The sequence below is a fragment of the Myodes glareolus genome, chromosome 26 (genome assembly GCF_982192425.1).
Source record: "Myodes glareolus chromosome 26, mMyoGla1.1, whole genome shotgun sequence".
NCBI lineage: Eukaryota > Metazoa > Chordata > Mammalia > Rodentia > Cricetidae > Myodes > Myodes glareolus.
In genome coordinates, this window is record NC_142051.1 from 17,037,414 (window position 1) to 17,057,656 (window position 20,243).

The 20,243-nt window shown below is 39.0% G+C and overlaps 1 long non-coding RNA gene across 1 annotated transcript; it reads right to left on the reverse strand.

Moving 5' to 3' along the window:
* Positions 1-602: 602 nt before the first annotated feature.
* On the reverse strand, positions 603-12,291 carry LOC146889796 (uncharacterized). The gene is made up of 3 exons (XR_014999817.2): positions 12,011-12,291; positions 10,695-10,812; positions 603-8,946 (listed from the first exon to the last, which is right to left on the reverse strand). It is a non-coding gene; the product is annotated as an uncharacterized LOC146889796 (long non-coding RNA).
* Between the last annotated feature and the right edge of the window lie 7,952 nt (positions 12,292-20,243).

Consider the following 20,243-nt stretch of genomic DNA (forward strand, 5'->3'; position numbering starts at 1 on the left):
ATGACTCTGCTGTTTACAAAACCTTTGACAGCAACTCTTGGTGGCAACGAACCATTTGTGGCGCACGATTGGGAGTGAAATGGTGCTGAGAGAAGGTGATAGTTGGAAGCGAAAACTCCCGTTAGGGTTCAAGAATTAGGCCAGAACAGGAAGTCTGAGTAAAACTCAAAAATGAAAGGGCTTCAGGAAAGAAGATAACTCTTTGCTACTTTTCAAAAGAACATAGAGGGGTTTGGATTTTCCTATAATATGGAGCATGGGGAAAAAGTAGCTTGAATTGTTAAGGGACCAGGACAACATGGGGGTGCAGTGATATTGTAGAATAGCTTCAAATAAGTGACAGGATCATTTAAAGAGGAAAATTCGGATAACAAGATGGAAATCTGACTGTCTATTTCTAAGGTTAAGAGGCCATCACAGGAGGAAGGAAACAGGCTCAATTTTGTTGAAGAGCAGAGACAAGGCTACTATTTGACCTTGTTCTTGGTATTTAATTGATGACTCTTTCTATTTTCCTGATAAATAGGAAACACATAACCTAAGCATAATGCAGTATAGTTTGTGAGTCAGCAGCGCAAAAATATGCATGACAACATACCAGCTTTGCATAAATAAAAAACACCGCTATAGTTTCTAAGTGCCGGCAAACTTAACTTATTTTGCACATCTTCAAGATTCCAGTTTAGAGAAAGCTTTTATTTTTTTCTCAGTTAATGCGATATTTGCTTTGTTTGCCACCTGATTTTTTTCAATAACTTACTTGTAACTGATAATAAAAGAAATGAATAGTATCCTTAGAGTTTGTGTAAAAGAAATGAATAGTATCCTTAGAGTTTGTGTATCCAAGTGTCTGTGTGTTATGAATGGTGAGAACTCCTGGTGCATAATAATGTCGACCATTGCTCTAAAGTAAAGCTAATATATTGGTTTTTTTTTGTGTTGTGACAAGCTTACTGTGGTCCTTTGATGCAAGAAAACATGAATTTTATATAAAACTTGCTGATGAGATACTATATATTTCAAACACAGTTTAGCAAAACTAGGTAACAGGAATATTTCTTTCTGTAAGTGATACAGAGGAAATATTTAAATGTTAAGCAAAGCCTGTAATTTTTATGTTCACAGCTTTGTCCAAAGATGTTCATCCCAACAATATCATGTTATCAGGGATGTGAACCTTAAATCAGCAGCTGCTATACCTCCAGCGAGTTGTAAATTTTTTTCTTGATTTATAGCAATCATCCTTTTTATTTCTTTCCTAGTCAAGTAGAGAAATTAAGGTTATTTTTACATAAGAGATACAGACATGGAGGCTTAACAATTCGCATCATCTTTATCTCTTGCCTTTTAAATTAAATTGATGCTGAACATGATCTGAGGGCTCATTCTGATTAATAATGGAAATATTGTTAGCAAATGGAAAGGAGAGGCAGCATTATTTACATAAAATAAAAATAGAAAACACAGGCATAAGAAGGGAATCCTTTGTACGGTTTTTATGAACTTGTATTACAAAGATAAGGTCAGAATAAAAGCTCAGGAGATTCATGAGAACAGAGGAGAGAAATGTTTCATTTTGTTGGTTTTAAGTATTCTTTTTATTTTCTTTCCTTTTGCTTGTTTGTTTTTGTTTTTTTTTTTGTTTTTTTTCTCTATGTAATTCTGGCTGTCCTAGCACTTACTTTGTAGATCAGGCTGTCCTCGAACTGAGAGATCCACCTGGTTCTATCTCCTGAGTGCTGGCATTAAAGGTATACACTTTATATATTAAAGGTATAACACTACTACTGCTGGCATCAGCTTTAGGTTTTCTTGTACTTCTATTTTTTTTAAACAATTCATTTCTTTAAATAGAAAAGGTGGCTTTTGGGGGGAAATTAGATAAACAATGCATTGAAGTTAAAAATTCAGTTTTATTTAATTTTGGTGAACAATACATTGAAGTTAAAAATTCAATTTTATTTAACAAGGGAATATTTAACAAGGGAAAAGTGACCTTAAAATTTTTAAAACTGCAAAAATTAAGAACTGACACGTATTAAATATAAAAATGTCTGCACCAAAGAAACCACTTTAATACCAGTAACTATAGCACCAGAGGCTCTGACACCATCTGTGGGTGTGACTGAAGACTTTGAAACAAAGCACTGGGCAGAAGCTTACATACTGCCACAAAATGGAAGCTCATGTTACATCACTCATTGGGAGTTTTCACAGTAGGATCTTCAACATGCTGTAGCATGGCCCCAAAGGGCACTTTTCGTGCTTGGTATTGGGGCTTCTGTTCGGGATCTATGGCTCTTCAGGACCACTGTAGCCCAGGTGGGGAAACTATTTAAACTATATGTGTATATACACAGACTTCCAAACATTATAAACTACTGCTGTTGCTTTTTATTGTCTCCCGGTGGTGGAAGGTAACTAATAGTAGTACCCAACAACAACATCCAGTATGGCACATTAGCTCTAAGGATGCAGGCACATATAGTGTTGGCTGTAACCCACAGCTCAATAACTGTAGGCTCTTCTCAATACGAAGGAAACCATGCCTGGTACTGGAAATCTAGCCAACTACTCAGGGCTACTGAAGTCTTGATGACCTACAACCATCACTTTACTAAGCCAGAATTACATAGAGAAAAAAAAACAAAAAAAACCAAACAAGCAAAAGGAAAGAAAATAAAAAGAATACTTAAAACCAACAAATGAAACATTTCTCTCCTCTGTTCTCATGAATCTCCTGAGCTTTTATTCTGACCTTATCTTTGCACCAATGCAAGTATTCCCCCAACAGCCTAAAAAGCAACATGGTAGCATTAGAACCCAGTGGTCACACAACAGGAAGACTTGATCATCCTAACCCAGAAGAAGTAGAAGAAAACGACTTTAAACATAACTTTATGAAAATGATGGAGACCTTTTAAGAGAAAATGAAAAACTCCCTTAAAGAAATGGAAGAGAAGACAAACAAAAAATTGGAAGAAATTAAGAAAGCCCTCAAAGGAACCCAAGAAAAAACAATCAAATAGGTAAAGGAAAGAGTCCAAGACTTGAAGACTGAAATAGAGGTAATAAAAAAAACACAAACTGAGGGAATTCTGGATGTGGAAAATCTGCGTAAATTAACAAGAACTACAGAGACAAGTATAACCAACAGAATATAAGAGATAGAAAAAATCATCTCAGGCACTGAAGATACTGTAGAGGAAATAGACTCATTGGTCAAAGAAAATATTAAATCCAACAAATTCTTAACACAAAACATCCAGGACATCTGGGACACCGTGGAAAGACCAAACCTAAGAATAACAGGGGTTGAAGAAGGAGAACTCCAACTCAAAGGCACAGAAAATATATTCAACAAAATTATAGAAGAAAACTTTCCCAACCTAAAGAAGGATATCCCTATGAAGGCACAAGAAGCTCACAGAACACCAAATAGACTGGATCAAAAAAAAAATCCCGTCACCATATAATGATCAGAACACAAAACATACAAAATAAAGAATATTAAGAGCTGCAAGGGAAAAAGGCCAAGTAACACATAAAGATAAACCTATCAAAACTACACACAACTTCTCGATGGAAACTGTGAAAGCCAGAAGGTCCTGGATAGACATGCTTCAGACACTAAGAGACCACAGATGCAAGTCAAGACTACTATACCTAGCAAAGCTTTAATTCACCATCAATGGAGAAAACAAGATATTTCATGACAAAAACAGATTTAAATAATATGTATCCACAAACCCAGCCTTACAGAAAGTATTAGAAGGAAAGCCACAACCCAAGGAATCTAACTGCATCCACAAAACACAGGCATCTAATAACCCTCACCAGCATAACCCAAAGAAGGAAAACACACAAACACTACTACCGCAAAATAACTGGAATTAACAACCATTGGTCATTAATATTACTTAATATCAATGGACTCAATTCACCTATAAAAAGACACACGCTAAGAGAATGGATATGAAAACAGGCTATATAGTCTTCTGCTGTATACAAGAAATACACCTTAACCTCCAAGACAGACACCACCTCAGAGTCAAGGGTTGAGAAAAGATTTTCCAATCAAATGGACCTAAGAAACAAATGAGTGTAGTTATTCTAATATCTAACAAAATTGGTTTCTAACTAAAATCAGTCAGAAGAGATAGAGAAGGACACTATATGCTCATAACAGGAACAGTTCATCAAGATACAGTCTCAATCCTGAATATCTATGCCCCTAATACAAGAGCACCCACATATGTAAAAGAAACATTGCTAAACTTGAATCACACATCAGGCCCCACACACTAATAGCAGAAGACTTCAAAACTCCACTCTCACCAATGGACAGGTCAACCAGACAGAAACTTACTAGAGAAATAAGAGAATTGACAGATGTCATGAATCAGATGGACTTAACAGACATCTATAGAACATTCCACCCAAACTTACAAGAATATAGCTTCTTCTCAGCACCTCATGGAACCTTCTCTAAAACTGATCACATACTCAGTGGCAAGGCAAACCTCCACAGATACAAAAAATTGGAGTAACCCCCTGTGTCTTGTTGGCTCACCATGCATTAAAGTTTGAATTTAACAACAACATTACTCTCAGAAAGCCTACAAACCTGTGGAAATTGAATAGTGAACTACTAAACCACCCCTGGGTCAAGGAAGAAATAAAGAAAGAAATTAAAGACTTCTTTGAATTCAACGAAAATGAAGGCACATCATATCCAAACCTATGGGACACTATAATAATAAGCAGTGAGTGCTAAGAGGAAAGTTCATTGTACTAAGTGCCCACATAAAGTAAACGGAGAAAGCTCACATTAGTGACTTAACAGCACACCTGAAAGCTCTAGAACAAAAAGAAGCAGACTCACCCAGGAGGAGTATATGACAGGAAATAATCAAATTGAGGGCTGAAATGAATAAAATAGAAACAAAGAAAACAATACAAATAATTAATGAAACCAAGAACTGATTCTTTGAGAGGATCAACAAGATAGATAAACCTTTATCCAAACTAATCAAAAGGCAAGGAGAAAACATCCATATTAACAAAATCAGAAATGAAAAGGGGAACTGGAAGAAAAAAACCATATAATCATTTCATTAGATGCTGAAAAAGCATTTGACAAAATCTAGCACTCCTTATATATACATCAAGCCAACAGCCAACATCAAATTAAATTAAATTAAACTCAAAGCAATTCCAGTAAAATCAGAAACAAAACAAGACTGTCCACTCTCTTCAAATCTCTTCAACATAGTTCTTTAAGTTTTAGCAATAGCAATAAGACAATAAAGGGATATCAAGGGGATTCAAATTGGAAAGGAAGACGTCAAACTTTTGTTATCTGCAGATGATATGATAGTGTATATAAGTGACCACAAAAACTTTGTCAGAGAACTCCTACAGCTGATAAATACCTTAAGTGAAGTGGCAGGATACAAGATGAATTCAAAAGAATCAATAACCCTCCTATACACAAATGATAAAGAAGCTGAGAGGGAAATCAGAGAAACCTTTACCTTTCACAATCGCCACAAACATAACATAAAATATCTTGGGATAACACTAACCAAAGAAATGAAAAACCTATTTGACAAGAACTTGAAGTCTTTGAAGAAAGAAATTGAAGAAGATACCACAAAATGGAAAGATCTCCAATGCTCTTGGATAGGTAGGATCAACATAGTAAAAATGGCAATTCTATGCAAAGCAATCTATAGATTCAATGCAATCTGCATCCAAATCCCAACACAATTCTTCACAGACCTTGAAAGAACAATAATCAGCTTCATATGGAAAAACAAAACAAAAAACCAGGATAGCCAAAACAATCCTGTACAATAAAGGATTTTCCAGAGGCAATACTATCCCTGACATCAAACTCTATTATAGAGCTACAGTAATGAAAACAACTTGGTATTGGCATAAAAGCTGGTTGACCATTGAAACCAAATTGAAGACTCAGATATTAATCCACACACCTTATTTTTGACAAAGAAGCTAAAATTATACATTGGAAATATAAAATATAAAGCATCTTCAACAGATGGTGCTGGCATAACTGGATATCAACAGGTAAAAGAAGGAAAATAGATCCATATCTTTTGCCACTCAGAAAACTCAAAGCCAAATGGATTAAGGACCTCAATATAAATCTGACCACACTGAACCTAATAGAAGAGAAAATGAGGGAGTAGTCTTCATTTCATGGGCACAGGAGACCACTTCCTAAATGTAAACCCAGTAGCACAGACACCAAGACCAACAATAAATAAATGGAACCTTCTGAAACTGAGAAGCTTCTGTAAAGCAAAGGACACAGTCATTATGACAAGTAGGCAGGCTACTGAATGGGAAAAGATCTTCACTAACCCCACATCATATTTTGTCATATTTGGCTCCAAAATATATAAAGAACTCAAGAAATTAGACATTAAAATTCTAAATAACCCAATTAAAATGGAGAACAGAACTATACAGAGAATTCTCAACAGAAGAATACCAAATGGCCAGAAGATACTTAAGGAAATGTTCAACATCCTTAGCTATCAGGGAAATACAAATCAAAACAACTCTGAGATACCGTCTTACACCTGACAAAATGACTAAGATCAAAAACACTAATGATATCTCATGCTGGAGAGGATGTTGAGTAAGGGGAACACTCATCCATTGCTATTGTGAATGCAAACTTGTACAGTCACTTTGGAAATCAGTATGGCAGTTTCTCAGTAAATTGGGAATCAACCTACCTCAGGATCCAGCAAGACCACTCTTGAGCATATACCCAACAGATGCTCAATCATACTACAAAAGCATTTGTTCAACTATGTTTATAGCAGCATTATTTGTGATAGCCAGAACCTGGAAACAACCTATATGCTCCTCGACCGAAGAATGGATAAAGAAAATGTGGCACATTTACACATTAGAGTACTATTCAGCAGTAGAAAACAATGACACCTTGAATTTTGCATGTAAATGGATGGAATTAGAAAACACTATCCTGAGTGAGGTAACCCAGACACAAAAAGATGAATATGGTATGTACTCACTCATAAGTAGATACTAGCTATAAACAAGGACATTGAACCTATAGTTCATGATGCTAGAATAGCTAAGTAATAAGGTGAACCCAAAGAAAAACATACATAGATCCACCTGGAAACTGAAAACAGACAAGATCACCTGACAAAATTGGGAGCAGGGAGGGTGAGGAATAAGGGTGGGAAAAGGGGGACAGGAGGGCAGAAGATTAGGGTAAAGGAGAACTTGAGGGAAGGGGATAGTTGAAATGGAAGGACAGAGATGATGAGAGCAAGGAAAGAGATATATTGACTGATGGAGTCATTATAGTGTTAGCAGAAACCAGACTCTAGAGAAATTCCCAGGAATCCACAAGAATGACCCCACTTAAGACCTAAGCAATAAAGGAGAGGGGGTCCGATCTTGACTTGCCCTGTAATCAGACTAATGATTATCTTAAATATCACCATAGAACCTTCGTCCAGCAACTGTTGGAAACAGAGGCAGAGACCCACATCAGAGCACTGGACTGAGCTCCCGAAGTCCAGTTGAAGAGTGGAAGGAATGAGAATATGAGCAAAGAGGTCAAGACCATGGCGGGTTCACCCACTGAAACAGTCTACCTGAGCTAATAGGAGCACACCGATTCCAGCCAGACTGGAAAGGAACAAGCATAGTACCAAACTAGTTCCACTGAATGGGGTTGACAGTTGCATGTTTGGGGCAGACTGAGGGGCCACATGCAGTGGCACTAGGATTCAGTCCTATTGCATGTACTGGCTTTTTGGGATCCTAGTCTCTTTGAATGTATATCTTGCTCAGCCTAGATATAGTAGGGAGGGCCTTGAACCTTCAACAAAGCAATGTGTCTTACCCTCTCTGAGGGTTAGATGGGAGTGGGATGGGAGGGCATGTGGAGGGAATGGGAGGAGGGTAGGGAGTGGGAACTTGGATTGATATTCTTTTAAATATCCAATAAATTTTTAAAAAAGAAAATAAAAAGGAAAATATATATTAAAGATAGCCCCTTACCACAAGCTAACAACCAAAACACATGTTTATTAGTTATCATATTTAATTAGCCTCAAGAACTCTTCAAAAACTATTATGTGACATCTTTCTTCCCTGTACAACCAAAACCAGTTCAACCTATTCAGGTAGTTAGTAGATGATATATAAGAAGTAGATATTTGAACCCAGGCAGTATGTATTTAGAGTTCTCTCTTGACCATGTCTGCATAGGTATAAATACCTTACCTACATATGGGGCCATCGGGGCAGTGCTTATTAGAAATGCAATGTGATCAAGTTCAATAAAGACCTCTGCCTTAAAAAAGAACTAAACAACAAAACCAAACACAGACGTATAACACTGGCTCTCAATTCACAGGCGATTGTCTCTGGAGTCAAACAATGATGTTCTTAGTATAGGCTTTCAAATGACCTACCATTGGACAAAGCAAGCTGGACCCTATATGTTCTATGCAGTGGTCCTCATGCGTCACGTCTTTCAGAGCTTTGGTCCTTAGTGTGCTGTTGTTGAGAAGTGAGACTTTTAAGAGGTGGGTCCTGATGACATGTCCCCATGTCATTTGGAGAGTGACGCTGGCACCCTAAGGGAATGAGTTGCTAGAAGAGTGAGCTTGGTCTCTGACTCCTTATGGTGAGCTGTGATCTCTCAATTGGTCTGCTGTTATGATGCTTCATGCTATGAGGTCCGCCCCATAGCTGAACTGTGCTGGCATATCTTGGAATCTTCAGAAACGTTCATTAGATCTTCAGATGGCTTGGAAAGGAAAACAGACTAAAGCACAACATCAGTTGGCATGGTCTCCTCGTGGTTGGAGGAAGAAGTTAGGCAATGTCTCCTGAACAGTCATTCAAACTGTCATTTTTAAATCCCTGGTGATTATCATAAAATAAAAATAAAATAAAGAAATAAGACAAAGACAAGCTATGAGAATTTTCCAAGCAGACAAAACTAGCTAGTTCCGATAATGGAAAATCACCTAGGTGTGTTTGGAATGCTGGTTTCTTTTATTGGTGCATACTTATTGGACACAGTACTGGGTCTCAGGGGGGCACTTTCACACAAGTACAAAATGGACATTGATCATCTTCGTCTCTCCCACCCACTTCCCTTTGTTAGCCCCTCCCCCACTCCCTTAGAGCCCTCGGTCTCCTAGGCAATTTAACTTCTACTTTCATGTCGAACACAGAATTTTATGAAAAAGCTAGGATCTGGAAGTAAGAGAAAACATGCAACATTTGTCTTTCTAAGTATGACTTATTTTGCTTAATATGATAATCTCTGATTGTATCCATTTTCTTGCAAAGAACACAATTTAGCTCTTCTTTACGGCAGAATAATGGAATATAAGTGATTTTAGGTGATTTCTTATAAATGCCTCTCATAACCACAAGGAAAACAATCATAAAATTTAAGCTACTTCCCCGAAATGGCTTAAGACAATCACTTTTAACCAATCTCCTGCTGTTTAGAAACCCCTACTACAATAGTTAATCATTGAAAAATCAGATAACCTCATTTCTGCTCTATAAACCATGTGCCTATAAACCAAGTGAGTCTTTCATTACTTTCATTTGGAGGTCTCCAATATTGCGATACATAATCTTTCTTTTTCATGTATATTTGTGTGTGAGGTGCATGTATGTGTATATGGATGTTCATTTGTGTATGTGTGTGGGCATATGTGTGTGCATGCACATGCTTGAAGAGGCCCAAGGTTAATGTGGGGTTCTTTTTTGATGACTCCACCTTTTTTATTAAGGCACAATCTCTCTATTGGACCTGTAACTCACTGACAGATTAGTCTAGTGATCCTACTTGATCTCAGCATCCCTTCTCTCCGCCTCCCTAGCTTTGGAATTATAGACAGTCCACTGCTCATACTTGGGCACTTACATGGGTTCTGGGGATCTAACTAGATGTTTGCTGCATGTTTGCTGCATGCAGTGAAATCGCTTTAAGCATGGAGCCATCTCTCTATCCCAACTTACAATTTTTAACATGACAACAAGCTTCACATTTTTCCCAACTTTATTTGACTTTGGTTTTGACACTATCAAATGAGATTTAGGAGCAGGGAACAAGTATTATGGAAGGTAAATTTAGCTGCTGGAGTGAAGAGATCCTCAGTTCTCAACAGTTTTGTATGGTAAGAATTTATTAGCATTACTTTTAGTCATGGAATCTAGGCATCATTTTTATATATCCATCAGGAACTCAGCTAGATCCTAGTATCCTTCTACTTACTTTAGGGCCTTACTGCTCCATCCTAGCCACAGATGCAAAATGAGGGTGGGAAGTGAAAAAGAGAAGCGTTCTGATGGGCCAAGTCAGGAAATGACATTCCTTACTCCTATTGGCTGTCACTCTCACAAGGCTACTTGAAATTAAGAGGGTTGGAAAAGACGCAAGATTCATCGACAGCATATTGCCTGTCCTTAAAATGAGTGGCAAAAGTACTTTAGAAAAAAAGTCAGGCATTCAAATAAATACAAAACAACATGTGTTTTGCTGACAGAAGGATAGCCCAAACTAAGAGGATGATAGTTTTAGTTTATCTCTAAAATGAAGATTAAAATAAAAAACTAAAACTAATCTTGGCATGAAGTCACAAGCTTACCGTACTTGATCCTCTAAACTGTTAGCTCTGGAGATGCTTTGCGGTCAGGGGTCAGCCCTGTGGGTGCAGGAAATGATCCATATGGATTCCGCCACAGATTTCAACCTGCAGAAATAAACTTGGAGTGGGAAAGACCATAATTTGCATTAGAGTCAGGCAGTTAATTGTGCAGATAAGAACATGTTAAGTTCCAAATCAAAGGGCATCTTCTGAAAATGATTTTGTGCTGCTTCGGTTTTCTGTGGACATTTCTAATCATTTTGTGTGGAAGTCTACTATTTGTATTCATGTTTTCAGAAAATTCACATCTTCCAAAATTAGTGTTCACCATTCCCATGGGCCAAAACCAGATAAAACTTTCCACCATCCATTACCTCATGTTCTCTTCCATTTAAAATATACAATTACTCATAAAAGACAGAAGATGGAAGAGTAAATCTATTCTCCTCTAGTGTCAAATCGAACCCAATTTGGCGGCCGAGTTGCAGCTATACTAAGAAAATAAGTACTCAATTAAAGATGTTAATCATGACATGACTCACCAATTACTAATACAATTATTAGAAGGTTTGTTGCGGTGAAAAGAAGTTGAATTACATTACATAAAAATTTCTATTAAATGCAAAATTGATACCTCTTGCCTTCTCATTTGTTGGATCCTAAATCACATCATGTAGTTGTCAGTTTTCAATCATTATTTATGTCAGATTTTATGACATTATTTATATCAAATATGTAATTGACTAATGAGAGCCAGGTATTCCTCATTCTCTTTAAAAACACTCTGAAGAGCTGCTTTTGTAGCTAGCATTTTGACAAGTAATTTTTGTGTCAAAAAGATATTATATCGCAGCATAAATCACTGCTTCAGGCTTAGCATGCACGTTTTTCTAAAGGGAGATAAAATCTTTTCTGTCCCTCTAAAGTGAAGCACCCACAAAACAGAACAAAGCAAAACACCGCCCCCAAATGATTCTATCATCCTCCACCCAAAACATTTTAGTTCAGTTTATGTTTTCCTTATGTAAGCTATCCAAATTTGAGAATGTGGGTGAACCAATTTTTGTGTCAAAAACATAATTGTAGCAACAACTCCATGAGAATTCTTACTTTAACTGATTTAATTTCATGAGAGTGCCCGTGTCTTTTACCTTAAAAAAAAATCTATTTTGCAATGGCTTCATAGCTGATGTGGTATTCAGGAATCATAGTTTTTTTTTTTTATTTGACCTTGATGGCTCTGCTAAATTTATCTATCTATCTATCTATCTATCTATCTATCTATCTATCTATCTATCTATCTATTTATCTTCTACCTTTTTATCTTTTGAGTAAAGCTACTGGTTGATGGGGCAGAGCATTGTCTGGAGTTAAAGCTGCTGTTGTCTCAATATTCATATTTCCCAGATGCAATAGTGGAAGTGACGTCACTGTGGGTAGAAAGAAGGGCAGAAATCAGCTTGTGAGATGTTATCATTCACCTCCGATGTGCACAACAAATCCAGCTGTCCTAGCCTGACCATCACCGTAGATAAAGGGAAGATATAGGGCATTATTTCACATAGCAAAGGAGAGAAAGGCAGCGTTTATGGTTAAGGGGTTTATAGTATTTTATTAATTAATATGTCTTATTAAAACAAGGCAAATCGGTTACCAAGTGGAAGATTGCAAAGAGCTTTTCAAAGTGTTGAATCAGAGTCTCAACATGTAGAAAAAATGCACACTTGCCGTGGACAATATATTGGGCTAAAAATGCTTTTGGTAAATGACAGCATTATGTAACATTTTATATATATTTGCTTTTATATATTTATATATGTATTAGATACACATACACTATATATATTTCCAAACATATATATATATATATATACATATATACACACACATATATATATGATTTTGGAAATTTTTTTCTCCTTTCTTTTTTCTTAGCACCTCTTATTTTAGGAGAACTTGGCTTATTTTGAAGACTATGTCACTCCTCCCTGTCATGCTATTTTGTTTGATATGCTGTAACAAATGAAGTTTGCCTGAAGATAAAAGTTTGGAGCTAGCCACAGTAGTTAGCCACAGAGGCCAGGCAGTGGTGGCACACACCTTAATCCCAGCACTCAGGAAACAGAAGCAGAGGGATCTCTGTGAGTTCAAGGCCATCCTGGGCTACACGAGATTGAATCAATCTAAAAGAAACAGAGCCAAGCAGTGGTGACTCACATCTGTAATCCCAGGACTAAGACAGTGGAAATGGGAAATGATACATGTCAGTGGCAAGAGGAATATAAGGTGGAAGGAGACAGGAGCTCAGATTCAGTCTGAGGTTTTGTAGAGACGGCATTCAGTGTGAGAATTCTTAGAGACAGAATCACCCACTTGGTAGGAGGATTCGGTAGAGGTGAGAACTAGTGGCTGACTTCTCTGCTTTTCTGATCTTTCAGCATTTACCCCTATATCTGACTTGGGGTTTTTATTATTAAGACCAAGTAGAATTCATGCTATACCTCTTCTCTTCATGTGGGCAGGAACCAGGATTCTAAGCACAGTGGCCGCTAGGTACAGGTAAGGAGAGAGGGTCTTCTCCATGCTAGGTACTGTTCCAGGTGCTGGGATGCAGTGCTGAGAATGACATATGCAAAGCATCTATCTTTGGGGTATCTATGTTTTTGTGACAGAATATGGGAAATAAAATGCAATGAAAATACAGAAATGGTATTGTAAAAGGAGTTAGTGCTGCGTTCCTGGTGCCTGGCGACTGGGCTAGTTTATACCAGAAATAATTACATGGAAACTGTATTCATTTAAACACTGCCTGCCCCATTAGTTCTAGCCTCTTATTGACTAACTCTCACATATTAGTTTAACCCATCTCCATTAATGTGAATTGCCACTTGACTGTGGCTTCCTGGAATGAGTCTATCCCATGTCCTTGGAGAAAAAAATCCACGGCGTCTGCCACATTGCCTTCTTCCCAGCATTCTGTTCTGTCTACTCCACCCACCTAAGGGCTGCCCTATCAAAAGGCCAAGGCAGTTTTCTATATTCAACCAATGAAAGCAACACATAGAAAGAAGACCCTTCTACACCAAATGGAGCTCAGCTGGAGATGGGAAATACTACTAGGACAGAAAATGTGAATGGGGGAGGAAGACAGTGGTGCTGGGCTGGGTCTGTTTTTACAACTTTTGGGGATGATGAGATTGGGCGGACTTGATAGAGACAAGGCAGAGAAACATGAGTAGGCTGGTCACCTAACAACATCTCAACTGGGGCGCTTAAAGGACTATGCTTGGTATTTAGGGTAACATGCATATCAGGTAAATCAAGATGTATGGTCAGCCTCGATATGAAGGTTCTGGAAGACCTGCTCTAGGCAGAGGACAGAGTACAGGCCATGGGCAGCAGTGTGTCTCGCTGGCACAAGGGGGCAAAGCCACTGAGCTAGAATCAGTGAGACAGGGAGTGTGTTGGGAGACTGAAAAGAATGTCAGACCTCTCATCAGGAGACCTGAAGGCTGAGCTAAGGACTTTGAGTCTGAATGAATGGAGGATAATTGGGGGTTTTATCAGAGGAGGACATTATTTGAAAGAATCATGAGGGTGGGTGGCCTAGACAGGAAGTAGGGGCTTCCTGCAGAGGCTTATCGCAGAAGGCTGGATGAGAAAAGCCTGGAGTGGGTTAGAGCAACAGCCATGGAAAGAAGGACCAGATAAAGGGAAGTTAGACTTTTGTTGATGGATTCTCACAGGTGGGTAAGAGAGGAGGATGGAGAATGACTCGGCATGCTTGAGCGGAACAACACAAGGATGCACCTGCCATTTCCTGTGATGATTTAGATACCAGTCTGAGCAGGTCTTCCTCTGAAGCGATGGATTAACTACAGGATGTGCGAAGATGTGTTTCTAGGCACGAGGAGTCTACAAAGTAATCAATATAAACTTCCAAGTAAAACCGAGATTCTGTGAGCACTGAGAGAGGAGATGTTGAAGATGGGATGTCCGAGAACACAGCAGCCATGACTTGTAACTCTGTCTACAAAAGGAAATGAGGTTTACCAGTCAAGACCGATTTTTGGTTTAGACCACCTCTTCTTATTTTGACCATGCAAGAAGGCCAAGCTGGGGCCCTAATGCTTCATCTCTCCTGTGCTCTCCAAATGCGTTCTTTAAGTAATTAAGCATAGATTTCGGCTATATCTATTTCAGCATCTGACTTGATGCCATTTTTGAAGATTGAAGTCACCGAGGCATGCGTTCCATTCTCCCGGAGTTTCTGCAGTGCACTGGGGGCGTATCTAGTCGCAACCCATAAACTTTAGCTGTTCTGCTGAAGTTGCTCCTTTTAGACTTTCTTGTTTCTTAACATTTTCTTACCTTTTTTTTTGTCATTTAAAAGTTGACTTATTTGTTCTCTTTTATTTCAAAAATAATATGTGTGAATTGCAGCCTATTCAGGGAGTACATATGTACGGCAAGATGAGAATCTTTCGGCAAAATATAAACTGCTTATATTTTGGGGTATGCCAAGCTCATAGCGCATATACGCCGTTCTTAATTAAAATGAAATTATGTTGCACATTTTATTTTGGTGACTCACCATTTTCACTCATTTAAGGTCATCTGGACAGATTAACGGAAGCACAATAACAGTGAGAGTGCTCCACGTTCCGTCTGTCATCTGTTAACCTTATACCATCTGCCCTTAGCTGAGGGCTTATTTCTTCTTTGTGTCTGCTCCAAGGAACTAAAAAAAAAATCCATTTTGGGGGAACATTATTTTCGGCACATCCCAATTCAATCTAGAAGTTCAGCCATTGCCACGATTGCTGGCAGGCCTAAGCGATTTGCTGACATTCATTTATACTTTATTCCATGCTCATAGTGGTCAGGTCTGACTGTATACTGTACACCCAGTCTCTCTTCCTTCCTCCTTAAAAGATTCATTTTTGTTTAATAAATGCTGTCTGCTCCCTATAGACCAGCTCCTATAGATGCATAGATACATGCATCGATACATGCATGCACCGATACATGCATCCATGTGCCTAAGCAATTCTGCTTATGTTCATTTGGGTTTTTTACCCTTCTTTCCTTCCTTCCTTTTTTAAACTGTGTGGGTAGTATGCATATATGTGTGGGTAGTATCCATATATATATGCTTGCATGTGTGGGAGCACATGTGTTCAGAGTGTGCATGCATGAAGACGCCCAAAGCTGATGCCAGCAGTTCCCCCCCCCCCTCTTTCACTAGGCAAGGTTTTTCAGCTGAACCTGGGGTTTGCTAATAAGTCTAGTCTGACGAGTTCTAGGCATCCCCTCACCTCCTGGGTAAGTTGAAATTATAGACAGGGAGTTGTATCCACCTGGCATTTATGTGGGTTTTGGAGATGAGACACTAGCTCGTATGCCTGTGTGGTGGGCACTTTGAATGTTGAGGAATCTCCCACCCCTAGTGTACTTTCTACAATGAATGTGCAATTGCAGCTTAGGAGTGCACAGTATCTGCATACCTTGTAAGGCTTTTATAGATCCATAGTTACATTTGCCTTTTCGTCCAAACCCTTGGAAAGCACTGAACTTGCCTTTACTGTTTTCCTTTCTTTTTGAGAGAGACATACAAATACAATAATATAGTGCTTAACCTTCTTTTCCCCGATGATTGATAGCGATCTAGTAGATCGATTGCTTAACAAAGCACCAAACAGGACTCGAACCCGGGTCCTCTGGCACTAGAGTGGAGCGTTAGGTGCTCTTAGCCCCTAAGCCATGGCACAAGGTGCTAGTGCTTAACCTTTTGAGGTAGGTTTCAGCGCCTGTGGACTTCTGCTTCTGTGACTCTATTTGTTACTACTTTCCCTCCATTTATGCATGCACTGTAGGCCTCTCTGAGACCTTTATCCTTCCCAGGGTCTGTATCTGATTCTTGGGTTTTATGCGAACCTAGCTGAAGGAAACCAGGGCTGAGGGAGATGTTCCTCTCATGCTGTGTGAGGACAGATTTGAGTCCCAGTGTCTTTTGTAGATCTTCCTATTGCCTTTCACTTTCTTACTTTATCTTTTATTTTATTCATGTATTTTTAATGTTAACTTGTTCAGTTTTTCCTTTTCTAAATTTTAAAACAATCTTTTTTTCATTTTATATATTAATCCCAGTTTTCACTCCCTCCCTTCCTCCTACTTTCCCCTGATGTGGAATTCCCTCTGTATGCTGTGACTACCACTGGTTAATAAAGGACTGCTTTGGACCTGTACAGGGAATAAAGGTAGGCAGGCAAAACTAAGCTGAATGCTGAGAGAAATGAGACAGAGTCAGAGAGAAGTCATGGAGCCGCTGCTGAAGACAGATGTGCTGAAACTTTGCTGGTAGGCCACAACCTCATGGTGTTGTGCAGATTAATAGAAATGGGTTAAATTAAGCTCATACTACAGCAGTGATTTAATTAATACAGTTTCTGTGTGATTATTTTGGGTCTAAGCTTCAAATAGGCAGCTCCCTCCTCCAACACTCCCCACATTCCCCACACTCCACCCCCCCATGCACTCCTCAGAGAGGGAAAGGCTTCCAATAGGGAGTCAGCAAAGTCTGACATATCACTTTGAGCCAGGACCAAGGCCCTTCTCCCTACATCTAGGTTGAACAAGATATCCCGCCAAAGAGAATGGGTTTCAAAAAGACAGTTCAAGTACTAGAGATAAGTTCTGGCCCCACTGCCAGTGAACCCAAAGACTGCCCCAGCCACACAACTGTCGCCCACATTCAGAGGGCCTAGTTTGGTCCTATGCTGGTTCCCCCACTGCCAGTTAGGAGTCAGTGGACTCCCACTAGCTCAGGTCAGGTGTTTCAGTGGATATCCCCATCATGGTCTTGACCCCGTTGCTCATATTGTTGCTCCTCCCTCTCTTCCACTGTACTCTGGGAGCGCCTCTCAGCTGTGTATCTCTGCATCTGCTTTCATCTTGCTGGATGAAGGTTCTCTGATGACAATAAAGGCAGCCATCTATCTTATTACAGGGAAAGCCAGTTCAAGTATCTTCTCCACTAATTCTTAGGGTCTTAGTTTGGGTCATCCTTGTGGATTCCTGGAAATTTTCCTGGTGCCAGGTTTCTTACTAGTCCCATAATGGCTCCCTCAATCAAGGACAAGATGTCTCTTTCCTTGCTCTTTCTCTGTCCTTCCCTCATCTCAGCTATCCCATTCCCTCAAGTTCTCCCTTCCCCTTCCATTCTCCTCTTTCCTTCTGCCCTCTCCCCCAACGCTCATAATTTTCTCTGGAGATCTTGTCTATTTCCCCTTCCCAGGGATATCTATGTATGTCTCTCTTAGGGTCTTCCTTTTATCCTAGCTTCTCTGGAGTCAAGGACTATAAGTTGGTTATCATTTGATTTATGTCTAATATTCACTTATGAGTGAGTTCATACCATGTTTTTCTTTCTAAGTCTGGGTTACCTCACTCAGGATGGTTTTTACTAGTTCCATCCATTTGCTTGTACTGACCTCATAGAATAGAAAGTAGAAAGTAGCCTTTAATGTATGAGCACAGTATACCACTTCCTGATTATAACACCAGTAGCACAGACACTGAGAACAACAATAATTAAATTGGACCTTCTGAAATGAGAAACTTCTGTAAGGCAAAGAACACAGTCAATAAGACAAAATGCAGCCAACTGAATGGGAAAAAAATCTTCACCAATCCCACATCGAACAGAGGAGTGATCTCCAAAATATGTAAAGAACTCAAGAAACTAGACATTAAAATACCAAATAATCCAATTAAAATGGGGTTCAGATCTAAACAGAGAATTCTCAACAGAAGAATCTCAAATGGTCAAAAGATGCTTAAGGAATTGCTAACGTCATTAGACATCAGGGAAATGCAAATCAAAACAACTCTGAGACAGCATCTCACACCAGTCAGGATGTCTAAGATCAAAAACACCAATGATAGCTTTTGCTGGAGAGGATGTGGAGTAAAGGAAACACTCCTCCATTGCTGGTGAGAGTGCAAAGTTGTACAGTCACTTTGGAAATCAGTGTGGCAGTTTCTCAGAAAATTGGGAATCAATCTACCTCAAGACCCAGCAATACCACTCTTGGGAATATACCCAAAGGATGCACATTCATACCACAAGGACATTTGTTCAACTATGTTCATAGCAGCATTATTTGTAATATCTAGAACCTGGAAACAACGTAGATGCCCCTCAACTGAAGAATGGATAAAGAAAAAAGTGTGATACATTTACACAGTGGAGTACTACTTAGCAGTAAAAATCAGTGACATCTTGAAATTAAGATACTCATTTTTTAAATTTAAAATACAACTACATTATTTTCTTCCATTCCCTTTCCTTCTTCCAATTCCTCCTATCCCTCCACCCACCTCTCCCTTGGTTCCTCATTCAAATTTCTAGCCTTCTCCTTTTTCTTTTTGTTGTATCATCTCTAGCTGTCTGTCTGTCTGTCTACCTGCCTGCCTGCCTGTCTATAAATATATAAACACAACCTGCTGATTCTATTCGCTGTTGCTTGCATGTACATAATTTGTGGTCAACACCTGTTTTGGGATAACCAGTTAGCATTCTCATCCCTGCGAAAGAATCTCCCACTCAGCATCCTTGGGTTGCCTGAAGCATTTTTTTTGGTTTGTTTAGAGGTGGAGTCATTCCATGCTAGCATGTATAATCGTATAGTCCTTGTTCAAGTCTTTTAGGCAGTCAAATTGTTGTAACATCATAGTTAGTTTCTCAGTCATTTATAGGAGACATTCAAGAATCACCAAGTAGACACTTGAGCTTAGTTTAATGAAGTCTTTCCAAATTTTAATACTCCATCAAGGAGAGAGACAGGATTCCGAGTGCTGTTTTGGTATCACCCAGTTCTAAGATACCAGGTCATGTCTTGCTGATAAGGCTCAGCATTAATCTCAGCTGTGGCCACGGAGCTAGGAAAGGAGTCCTGTAGGAGCCATCGCTGAAGGAAGAGGCGCAGGCTGTGATGCTTTATTTCTTCTCCTTTGGATTGCTCTTGCATCAAAGTGTGACAGCTGGGACTGCCGCTGCCCAGACGTCCCTCTTGGGATAAAGGTAACACACAGATGGTAAGAGGGAAAACATGAAAGCAACCTGTCCTTTGATGGCGTGAGTGAGTCCTACTCTATTTCAACGATGGTACCTGCTTTCTCCTTTAAACCTGTTTGTGGTTTGGTGTTTGAGGCTTTTGATTGCTGCGTCTTAAAGTGCAGCCCTCTTCTTTTTATAGTTTGCACAAGTTTTTTCCTCTGAGTCTGAACTTCAGAGTGTTCTTTCTATCGGACTCTCTTTTCTTGACACCTGTGCTAGCCCCAAAGGGTCATCAGTATGATGGCTTACTGTACGCTTAAAATATAGCTACTCTGAACTGAAATGTGTACAATGTGAAAACTGTATATTGGGCTTGGAAGATTGACTTAAAACAGAGGCAATTTTTGTTATTATTTTGTATTTATTCCATGCTAAGATGAAATTTTAGAAATATTGGTTAATAATTATTGTGTTAAATAAAACTTGTT